Below are 12562 nucleotides of genomic sequence, written 5' to 3'. Positions count from 1 at the left end.
CTACAGCGTGTATGTGTGCAATAAATATTATCTTTTGCCTTTAAAAGATGGGCTGAAGCAAAATTGGAAGGCAGAAAAAAGATGAAAGATGATTTTGGATGGAAAAGAGGATTTCTCTGTGGAAAATGTTCAGATTCTACATATAAGACATATAGGGAATACAGAGTGAAAAATAAATGGGTATGATTGGAAGTAGTTTAATTAATTCTAGCTTTAAAGCTTCACCTAATGCCACTGCTTTATTCTGTAACGTGTAGATTTACTTTGTAATGACTGATTCTGTAAAACTGGATTATGGTTTTATTTTTGTGAAAGATTCTTTTTGTTTTCCTTACTATTTCTAGTTTTTATCTAATGTTTTAAATTATAGCTTAAATAAAATAGTTTAATTAAAAGACCTTCATAACTCAATGTTTCATCACACTGGATTTCAGGTAAAGTTAGTTACTGGATGTGTGAGTTTTTCCAATCCCATTAAGAAAATAGTAAAAAATAGAATAGCCTTTATACTTGGAACTCTATCAGTAATAAATGACCCACAAAGTGTCCATAAAAATTAGCTATCCTGATGAGCATTTGTGATTCACATTGTATACTCTGTGGTGAGCCAAGGTATCTATTTCTTAATAATCTTACTAAGGGCTCTGTCAGGACTCTGGCCAACAACTGGCTTGATGTTTGCATTTTGTGTGTGATGTAGTTTTTTCCTTGGTTGACTCTTATGGCCCCACCCTGATGAACCAGTTGTAGCAAGCCTCAGCATTTGTACGTAGAATACATTCTGCCTCTTGCTCACCGAAGTAGCTTTCTGTGTACCTGACACCTGAGGTAACCATCCATAATCCAAATACCTTCAAGAGGTACTTTTAGATTGATACTCCCTGTCTTTCATATGTCTTGTCATATTCTCAGAGAAGTAATGTCATCCTAGCATCAACTATGTATCATGTGAAATAGCACAGAATATTTCCTGGAACATTTCTTAATTGCATTGCTCCTCTACCCAAAATTGTGCTGAAATATTAGCCAATGGCCACAGTGTTAGGGGAAAAATATCTACTGATGTCCCATCAAAAGTTTCCAAATCTCCTCTCATTTGAAAGTGATGAACTCATGGTAGACTGGTTGATTTTTTTCTTTCCCAAATTTATTTCCTTAAGAAGAAATACAAGGTTTCCTAAACTTGTTTTCTTAAAAATCATTCCTATATTTGTAGCCCAGAATCTGTAGAAAGTGTAAGGTTTTCTTGGGGGGTGAGGGTGGGAAAGTCATCATCTTGATGATATTTTTTAAAATCTAAGATGGGTAGTTTGAGAATGATGAAAATGATATAATTTATCTTTTGCTCTTCAATAATTAGCAAGGTCTTTAAGTTGAAATTTTTAATACTTCTCCCAAATTATATCATTCATGTCATTGATGGAAGCGGAATACTTTATATCATAAAATTTTCTAAATTTCTAGAAAGATGAATAAAACAAGAATTCCAGTCAATAGTACCATCAATTATTTAAATACATCACACATACAGAGTGGCAGAGTATTTTGAAGTTTATTTAATTGGATTGTTCTTCAACACGTGAGATCAAAATAAACCATGATATCTATGTATTTGACTTAGTTCATGCTTTGGTAGTTTTCTAGTTGGTTTGTTTTGAAGGTGGAATAATGGTATTTTGTATTACATTTCCTGTAATCAATAAAACTTATTCTTGGCAATTTTATAGGGATTATAAGTTATTTGAAATCAAAAATACAAATAAGGTTGTCTGGAGAGTCAACTATTTATTTTCTAAAGAACTCTAAGAAAATTGGAACCTAAGTATTTCAGTGATTTCAGGGAATAGAAGGAAAGACATAATGAAAGAAGATTTCAACATAAAAACTGAAAGGTAAGAGGTAATTCAAGGATAAAAGAACTTCAGAGACTAAGTCAAAGAAAATCATGAAAAACAGTAGAGTTCAAGAGCAATCAACCCAGAGAAAAGGTTTTGAGCGGACAAAAACTAGGCATGCATGATGCCTTTGCATTGCATTCCATTCATTATAAAGACAATGAATTAATCAAACCATCTCATTATTTCATCACCTAGCTTTGTCTCGTGTCAAGCATGAAAAATGACTGAGAAGAACAAGTTTCAAAAAGAAAGAAAACTTTGAAGAGTATGAACACACGGTGAGTGCTAACTCCCAAAGACCTGGTTTTTCAAGAATCGTACAGGAAATTAAATAATGATGTAGTAGTTAGAAATATGGGTGTGCTTTTGAGGTTCCCACACCCTCCTAAAGAGGGGAAACAAAATGGATGCCTGTGGTTCTATCAGTATTAAATGGTAAGTGTATGTGTAGGTTTGTAGTCACTACAAACCTCACATTCTGGTCTTATGTTTTGATTTTACCGTCAAGCAATAATTTTCTTTCTATAATTTATGTCAATCTGTAATTTAGAACTTTAGATAATTTTATGCCTCCAAATGTCTAAGTTAAAGGGGGCACCATGGTCTGCACTCAAAGAAAGTATAAGGTCTAGATTCCTCACTCTCCTATTTACTGATTACTCACTTTAACTAAATCTCAACTTCAGTGCATTTCAGTTTTGAAATATGTACAATGATAATATCACCTGCCCTACCTTTCCCACAATATAATTGTGAGGATGGAATAAATACATGTGACAAAAGTTTTGTAAGCCCTAAAGTGTAAAACCAATAGAAAGTTTCACCCCTCATGAATGTAGCAGATAGGACTTCACTTCTATCTCTCATTTTAAAGACTTTGTAGTTACATATTTGAGAAGAAAACACTAGGCACTTTTTTTTTTTTTTTTTGCGGTACGCGGGCCTCTCACTGTTGTGGCCTCTCCCGTTGCGGAGCACAGGCTCCGGACACGCAGGCTCAGCGGCCATGGCTCACGGGCCCAGCCGCTCCGCGGCATGTGGGATCTTCCCGGACCGGGGCACGAACCCATGTCCCCTGCATCGGCAGGCGGACTCTCAACCACTGCGCCACCAGGGAAGCCCACTAGCCACTTTTTAATGTCCCTGACTGCACGGTGGTTTTGTCAAGAATCAGACAGTCAGAAGATAAAATTCCAGGTGATCAATCATATACTTCGTTCGAACAGTAACATGATTATTGGCAAGAAGACAACTTTATCATCTATACTCAAAAATAAGCAAACATTATATATATAAGTATATAATGTATACATAATATAAAGTATACATATTTATAAGTATTTTAAATATTCCACTCAAACCAATAAAGTGGTTTGAAGCACTCTATCTGAGATGTCTTATAAATATAGTGAATTATTAATGTTTCTGGTCTTAGTAAGTACAGTTCTAATGTATTTTTCTAAATAAAATGGCCTTAAATTGAAAAATGACCATGAGTAAACGTACCTTTCTGAATCAATATTTGCCTTATTATTCTTGGAAAAATCTACGCAGTGTTGTTCAGCAAAGTGCCAATGAAGCTTCTATGCAGGAATCAGAGTAAGATGAATATAACGTGATGACTGTGGTCCCCTTTGAGTCAGATTCTATAGCAGAGTCCACTTTCCTAGTGTGTTTAAACTTTTCCAAATGAAATGTTGTCCATTATCACCTGTTCAAAAATATTGAGAAAATTTAAGTTACTGCAATTCAGGAACCTTGACATTGAGTAAATGTTGCACACACAGGCAGACACACACACACACATTTGTATTACAGCAGAACAGAACCAATTCAGTTTTATAATTTAAATGATAAAGCATTGCTATAGGAGGTAAAACATTTCTACTGGGGCTGCAACACCCCTCTCCACACTCCTTGGTTTGCATTTGCTCTTTTGAGGAAAGCTTAAGCTTGTCTCCAGAATCTCAAATATGTGCCTGAGTGTGTCCTACAGGGTGGAATCTGTTGAGTTTCAGTCTTAAACCACAAGGAATCAGCTAGTTAACCATAAATAAACAGTTGCATCATTACCTTCCCACCTGCTCACCCAGGCACAATGCCCTGTAAAGCTTTCTGTTTCAGAGTTCAGAATCATGGGTAGGTAAAGCCTGTTGATTGGCTGGAGATGTACTTTATATCAGCAGTAGCTAGAGCATTAAAGAAACAAAGAGTCTTAATTCAGGTTTACCATGATGAATTGAATTGCCTCCTTACTCAGTTTCAAATAACTCTGCACTGGTCCCATGTAAAGGATTTATTTACTCGGGAACTTATCCAAGTCAGGCAGGTATTAACAGTGCTTCTTTTATCCTCGCTTCTCTCAGTTAGTTTCACCCTTAAAATGTTCCTCTCCACTCTCCTCTACCTCCCAGTCCTGTTTTTAAAAATTATATCCAAATATTTTTTTCCTTACAATGATATTCTTCTAAATCCCATTCTGGTCACTCCAAATTTTGTTAGTTAATAATGTGTCCACAATGGGTTATTAAACAAGAAAGCCATTTTTCATTACTGTCATCATATCATTAATTAACTAAAGAATTTCATTTTAAAATGAAGAAAGGGAGAAAAAAGAATGTTATAATGCAGAAACTGAAACTAGAATTGATTTCACAGATATAAATTTTCCATATCTGTTGCTCAATCACAGGACCTGTGTTGTATTATGTAACAGCCAGTATTGGCTCACCTTTATTCTGTCCAAGCACTGCTAGTAGATTTCCTTTGAGCCTAAAAGAAGATTATCGAGGGCCTCCCTGGTGGCACAGTGGTTGAGAGTCTGCCTGCCAATGCAGGGGACACGGGTTCGAGCCCCAGTCTGGGAAGATCCCACATGCTGCGGAGCAACTAGGCCCGTGAGCCACAGCTGCCGAGCCTGCGTGTCTGGAGCCTGTGCTCCGCAACAAGAGAGGCTGCGATAGTGAGAGGCCCGCGCACGGCAATGAAGAGTGGCTCCAGCTTGCCACAACTAGAGAAAGCCCTCGCACAGAAACGAAGACTCAATACAGCAAAAATAAATTAATTAATTAATAAAAATTCCTATCCCCAACATCTTCTTAAAAAAAAAAAAAGAATATTATCGGGGGGCTTCCCTGGTGGCACAGTGGTTGAGAGTCTGCCTGCCGATGCAGGGGACACGGGTTCGTGCCCCGGTCCGGGAAGATCCCACATGCTGCGGAGCGGCTGGGTCCGTGAGCTATGGCCACTGAGCCTGCGCGTCCGGAGCCTGTGCTCCGCAACGGGAGAGGCCACAACAGTGAGAGGCCGCGTACCGCAAAAAAAAAAAAAAGAATATCGGCTTCCCAGTCATGGAAAGTAAACCAGATTGTTCTATTTGATTCCTTATTATTAAAGAATTCCTCAGACAAATGATCTCATTCTAATATAGAGATATCTCATCATTCATTATTCATTTAACAAGTACTAAGTGCCTACTATGTTTCAGGCACTGTGCTAGGGAATGGAACTAATAAGAAATAAATCAAAGAACTTATAGTCTGTTGGGGGAAATAGATATCAAACACATAACTACATAGAAAACTACACAAGGAACTATATATTCACATCAAATTCATTAAAAAGGAGTTCAGTTCCTCTTAAGTCATAATTAGACTAATTGTTTCCTTCTAATCCTAAAAGGGAATGTATGAAAAACAATTAATCCAAACACCTACTATATTTTGAGCTCTGCTCTATGTGGTAGACAAGAATGTCATTTGTAGTCCTAAACAAACTGACCTGAGTTCAAATATTGTCACTTAATTCACTTTTCCTTTAGGAGAAAAAAATAATCTGAAATTCTGTGAACCTCACCTCATTTTTATCAACAGAAAAATGGAGATGGTAGCAATTTCTAACAGGATCTTTTTAAGGTTTAAATTAAAGAAGCATTAAAAACTCAGTGGGTGCTCTAAAGAAGTTTCTAAGACTATGGAACTATTAAGTACTAATGTAAACAAGAATTTGATTACTCAAAGGAATGAATTGGAAAGTTCAGGAGTACATACTGTAGGTTGCAGCTGCACTTTAAAGAATGCAAAGATTTATGGGAAAAAAAGGGAGTGTCTTTACTGGGAACAGGATGAGCAAATGTGCGCAAGTGGGAACAGAGATTATTTGGGAAATGGTAGAGAAATTAGTCTTGTTTGGTTGAGGGTACATGTGAAGCTGAGGACATAGAATGGGAGAGGAAGAGGCAAGCCCTCAGGGTTTAGCTCTTGACTGCAGAGGAGAAGGTAAGAAACAAAATAAAATAAAGCAAACAAAAATAATATTTAGCCATTGCATTATCTTCCCATTTTTAGGTATTTTTAGAGATTAAAGCAGAGATGAAACTCTTACATTTTTACTTTATAAAACATGTTCTGTGTTTTTCTCGAGAAATGATATTGAGGGAAAGAGTTTCTCCCTGAGCCTGTGAACTAAGATTTCATTTGAAGGACAGGTACAGAACCAGGGCAACAACAGGCTCTTAATGAACATGGCAGTTGTTTAAACTTGTCAATTAGAAATATAAATTATTGTATTATTTCACTTCACATAATTTTATATGTATTCTCAGCATTGATGGAATACATATATCAGAATATATATTATATATATATATATATACACACACATCTATTTTCTTCCACAGAGTTCTACCTGAAATCATCATTTTCCTTTATAATAGTGCAATTATAATCTCTGAGTGTATATGAAAGTAGATCATTACCTTCAGGCATCAAAAAAGCAACATGAAAATATCAACCATTAGGAGAAAAAGAAGATTAAAAATGAGAGATGTTGGTTAATGTTCTCAATAATATATATAAAAAAAGAAAAGCAAGGTGCCAATCTTTATAAAAAGATTGCTTTCTTTTTTTAGTAAAATAAATATTTTTGATTTAGACTTTTTCTTTTAAAGGAAATTTAAATGTTATATTGCACACCAATCTTCCAAGGCTTTGGGCATTTGCTTTCTATTCTCCAGAACCTGAATCAAACATTCTTCTGGAGCTATCAATGACATATACATTATTTAGAGTTATAACTACAAAATGATTTGAATTAGTACCTTTGGGAAATTCACCCTTGACTTAGTGTGTATTCTAAGAACTGATCTGAACCTAAATCTCACATTCCACATGAAAAGTTGTGCTTTTCCTAAGTGCAAAATGGTGGACATTCCTAAGTACTCTTTGTCTCCATCTTTAGAATGAATCTTCTAGAATTTGGGGTAGACTGTAAACCTTAATTGGATACTTCTTGTCCTCCTGACTACAAATGGACCTCTTAGCTAAGCAGTAAACTGGCAGCAATTGGGAGCCTTACAAACCAGTCATGAAATTCCCAACAAAAAACATACTTTTAATAAGCTCTCATTACCTCAAATTTGCTACCTTTGAGGGCTATCCAGTTGAATGTACATCTTATGAAAAGTCATGAAAATTCAGTTCTACTCTTCATCTTATTTCTGTCTATACCTAAATGACAATGCACATCTTATTCAAAGTCAGTCAATCTCTAGCCCAAAGGCTTTTTTATGTTACATTGGAATGGGCTGAGCCAAGAAAGAACATGGCAGTCAACCACGATAAAATGAGAGAATCATATAACGGGACTTTGCAAATAGTGATGTACTGTATAAACTAAAGGCTTGTGATCAGAGTAGCAAAAATGAAAAAACAACAAAAAGATCATGTTGGTGGTTGTACATTGATAAGGACTATATTTTCCCCACCTTCACAATATTTCACTACGATAAAGAATAGATGAAATGAGGTTCTGTGGCAATTGTAAAAAGAAAGTAGGCCTTATCTGTTCATGGCAAGTGGTTACAAATTTATAACACATTTGCAAAAACAGCAAATGCATAAATAATTAAACCGATTAACTTTGATGCTACTTATACGGAAAGTAGGATTTGATTGTTTTTTCACATTAAGTCAGTACCAAAGGGAGAATTTATTCTTTGCCTGTTGTTCATGATGGAAGCAATGTACAAAAATTTTCCTTACTTTTTTTTTTTTTTTTTAATGTAAAGATAGAATTTATTAGAGGGAAGGGTTGCTGCCAGAACAGTGGGCCGAATTCCTGGTAGTCTGGGAGAGTCGAGCCTTTCCTTACTTTTAAAATTTCCTATTATCCATAAATCACTGTATAGAATGTAGATGACTTTTTTCCAGCTATACCAAGGGGAAAATAAAGGCAATGCATTGTAGGCTGAAAGTTAAGGATTTTAAACCTTTCCAGGCAATAAAAGTGGAGATACTAAGGAAGACAGTGGATTCCGTCCCTGAAAGAATGTTGCAGACATTTGTTGCTTGTTCTGAGAAACATTCTTATTGATGTTAAGAATAACCCTACCTTCTTTTGTGTAAAACCAACCAACCATTTCTGGTAAAGTCCTCCAGTCATAATACATCAGCTCTCTGTCCCCAGTGGATGGTTTAAGGTATAAGGTATCGGCCAAGCTAGGACAATTGGAACCCTTCCAGGATTTTTTTTTTTCCCAGACAGGGGAAGGAGCAATGCTCCTCTGATAGAGAAGTGATGAGAAGTGTGAAGGACAAGAATTTTGTCTGTTAAGTTTCCCACCATTAGGAGAAAAACTAGTCTGATTAATGCAGAGATAAGAGAAAGAGACAGAAACTTCAAACAACATGCAAATTCCTAGCTCTAAGAGTCTGAGGGCTAGATCTGTACTTGAGTTACAAAAAAGACCTCTAGTCCTGTTCTCCTCTATTTCCCCCTTTCTGACTGAGCTTGTTGGAGTTCAGTTTCTGCATTAGCAATCCTGACTAATCCAGGGAACTTACATTTGACAGCACAAATCAACAATACCACAGATATTATTTACATTAAGAAGAGGTTAATTTACTTGTACAATGATGACAAGCTAGTTGAAAAGCTTCCCTTACTTCTAATGCTATCTTCCCCGGGTGAGTTGCTGAGACTCCCACAAGGCTTAACTTGCCAAAACCTTCTCTCTGTGTCTTGAATCTAGTCCTCTACCCTCCTCCCTAGTAAAGCCTACTTGCCATTACCTAGCCCACTGCAAAAGCTCAGTAAGTATTAGTAATTCCTTAATACCATCCGACCTGTTCTGGCCCTTTACATAGACTTTGAACAGTCTGGCCTTTTGCCCCTCTACTGTTGAGAGCTACTACAGTTAGCTTTAGTTGATTTGTCTTTTTTTTTTTTTTAATTAATTTTTATTGGAGTAGATTTGTCTTCTGATCCTCCTCTGTGTGTTCCTGCTTCTATTGGCCAATGTGGGATAAGCTATTCCTCCTGAATTTGACTTTCACTTTTGGACACAATGCCAATCCTGGATTTTTCAAGGTTCTTTTTTCTCACAACCCTTTCTGATCCATATTATGGAGGGATAGATGGGATTTCTTCACAGTATGTCCACAAGGGGCAGAGAATTGAATTTAGATGCTTTCAAAGGTTAAATTTTTACTGCCTTATGTTATCAACTTACTCTGGTTCTTCTTCTTTTTTTTTTAATCAAAGATATTGGCTATGATTATAAGAGAATGACCTAAACTATCAGACAATCTTCCATTTATGATCTATTGGCTGCAATTACCTCATAAGGCAAAAGTGCAATTTCAAAGTCTACACTCTAATGAGTAGATTATTTAAAAATTCCATAGGGACAAAAAGTGTAAGTTTTTTGGGTTTTTTTTGGAGTGGGTTCTCTGACATAATACAACTTGTGTCATTAAAATGTAAGTTCTGTGAGGGTCATAGATTTTTGTCTTGTTTTTCACCAAGTCCCCAGTGCTTAGAAGAGGACCTAGTACATGTGATTGCTAACATTTGTTGGAGAGCTCACACATAGTGACTGTAGAGCTGAATTATTTTGCTAAATAATTGAATAAATGTTTGCTTTTCAGTGTGTGTGCCCCTACAACTTGCACAGCCCTGTGGACAATTAGAGAACGAATAAGAGTGCATCCTGCAGAAACTTGATCTAGTAGGGGAGAGCAACAATATAAAAATAGGTACGCTAAACATTCAAGTGAAATGATTCTGTATTCAAGATCCAACCAATGTGCTGTTTGCTTTCTTGAGAAGTAACACTCCTTTCTGTAGAGATTTGAAGTTATGCTATAGAGGATTGGCTTTTGAGCTGTGTCTTAAAATATGAATAGAATTTCCGCAGAGAGAAGCTCAAAGGCAGAGAATGCCTTGCCCTAGAAATCAGTCTTAAAATCTTTTCTGAGCCTTCATGAGACCAGCAGAAATAAAGAATAGTATGTTTCAGTAGCTGAAATAACTTTACTGTAATTTGTTAAGCACTGCAGCTTCTTCAAGACACAAGTATTTAAGCACTTCCGAGTGCCCTCCCATGGAAAAAAATGTGGCCTTTCTACCATTTTTCCTTAAAGTGAAATGAGTAACTTGAAAAAAACTTCTTCTGTTTTTATTTTTAAGAGTTTATGTTTCAGTTTGAAGCATGTGTCACATTAAACTCGAATTGCCTCGTAAAGAAAAATACAAGTAATTCAAGGAAAGGAAAGGCATTTTCTTTTCCTTACTTAAGTTTCGGCAGTATCGTGCAATCCCCGGCAAGTCTCCCTCCCCCTCTTCCTCACCCTGTGGCAAATTTTAAAGTCATGATTCATCAGACCACAGTTAGACATTCTGAACTGCGCTGACTCCTTCTGCAAAACAGGTTTGTTCACAAAATGGATTCTTCATTAATTCTTCTCAGCAAATCTCTTGTATGGTAGTGACATTCATGATACAATAGTTCTCTTCAATGCGGTACTAGTTTTCACAAAACCCCATCTATAGAGTTTTAAAAAATACCTTATAGTGATAGTAAACTTAGTACACTCAAGCTACATAGAAATGTAACTTAGATGTTTTTGTTTAAAGGAACTTTAGGAGACACTGCGTTTTAAGAGGTCCAAGAGTCAGTTCTTCTGATCTGCATTTCATTTCCGTATTGCAAATATCAAATGCTACAAAGAATATTTGTCTAACCCATCATTTCTAATCCCAGTGAGTTTTTGTGCTCTCTCTTTACTCAACTAAGCCTTTATTCTCTTTACACTTAGAGCAGTTTGAGCAAATTTACCTGTGTCCACGGTAAATATGCCTCAGCTCCAGGCAGCTGACTTCTTGTTCACCCAGATGGAAATTAAACTGAAATGTGCACATTGCAAGCACCTGCCACAGCCTCTAAAAAATGCAAAACCTTAACCAGGCAACAGGATATAGTTTCAAATGGAAGGAAGAACTGCCTAAGGATCTTTAATTCTCTGGATTGCTTACTATAAACCCATTAGCTGAATTTAAATTTCTTGGGGTTCTTCTGAACCTGGCTATCACGCATGGAATTTAGAATTGTTTCTTTTTCACATTTTGCTTATTTTTAGTCTCTCCAAAAGACTCCTGGTTATGTAGCAGATTTAGGGAAAATGTTAGAATTTGCATGTTTGGCTTTGAGCTTAAAGATGATCTTGGTTATAAAAAGTGTGCAGCTTTTCCTCTCTTTTTTACCTTATATTTTGATACTTATTTTATGGCAATTTCACAACCTTTTGTAGTAGGGATGTATAAAAACTATAAAATATCTTTTATAAAAATTTAAAAAATGATTTTTATATACCAGCTAGCTACACAGGGGTCACATCCAATATTTTTGTACAATTATGGCATTGAAAGACATTTTTGAATCCTTCAGTTATTAAAATTGGTCTTAAATCCCCTGCCACTGTTATGCATGTCAAAAAAATGTGGTATGTCGTGGCAAAACTCTACTGTTAAACTACGGTAACATCTGTCTTGCAATAGCAAAGTGAAAGAGGAAAGTAAAATTGCTTTAGGACCTTGTTGAAATCAGATAACCATATACTCTAGACAAAATGGCTTTTAAATTCTTCATAATAATCAATACTTCAGGACACTAAGAGACAACAGTCAAAGGCTGTTCTAATGTCCACCGCTATCCAAAACTGTGCAAAGAAAATTTGTTTTTTACTCTCCACTGGTGAGATAAATTTCCTTTTCAACTGCAAGCAGTGCAGGACCTGCACTTTCTGCGGGGTGCACACCAAGGGATTTGTTGGTACTCTTTAGCCACAGTTCTGCAGGGCTGACAGGGCAACCCGTGGGGGGAGGCATTGGGACCCAGCCACTGCCTCTCCTACAACCACGGGAACATCTAGTCCCAGTTCTGCTACATCATCCAGACCAGGTCAATGGAGAGGAATAAGGAGGAGGAAAGAAGGAATACCTTTTGAACAAAGAGAGATTTCGCACACAAATCCATCGTACATTACGTCTTCTCTCCATTATAATATACGTGTAAATTATCTCTGAAAGCTGGGCCTACAGATTTAGTGGGAGCTATAAAAAAAAAAACAATAATCAACACTCAAAATTGGCTAATTCATTTAATTCTCTACGAGGAAAAACTATTAATTATATGGGGACTGTTAGTGGGCCATCTAACCAAGGATGTCCTTAGATAAATAATAAATCTGTAATAGTTTGCTAGGACTGCTGTGACAAAGTACCAAATAGACTGGGTGGTTTAACCAACAGATATTTAATTTCTCACATTTCTGGAGACTAGAAGCCTGAGACCAAGGTGTTGGCAGGGATGGTTCCTTCTAAGG

At 36.4% G+C, this 12562-nt stretch overlaps 1 long non-coding RNA gene across 1 annotated transcript in view; it reads left to right on the top strand.

The window, feature by feature from the left end:
* Window positions 1-10010, top strand: part of LOC137227766 (uncharacterized) — a 58412-nt gene extending 48402 nt beyond the window's left edge. Inside the window, exons 8-9 of the long non-coding RNA XR_010944996.1 lie at window positions 2094-2176; window positions 9827-10010. This is a non-coding gene — a long non-coding RNA (uncharacterized lncRNA). The remainder of the gene's footprint in view (window positions 1-2093; window positions 2177-9826) is intronic.
* The last annotated feature ends 2552 nt before the right edge of the window (window positions 10011-12562 follow it).

Source organism: Pseudorca crassidens, chromosome 7 (assembly GCF_039906515.1).
Source record: "Pseudorca crassidens isolate mPseCra1 chromosome 7, mPseCra1.hap1, whole genome shotgun sequence".
NCBI lineage: Eukaryota > Metazoa > Chordata > Mammalia > Artiodactyla > Delphinidae > Pseudorca > Pseudorca crassidens.
This window is presented reverse-complemented; position numbering and strand designations above follow the sequence as displayed.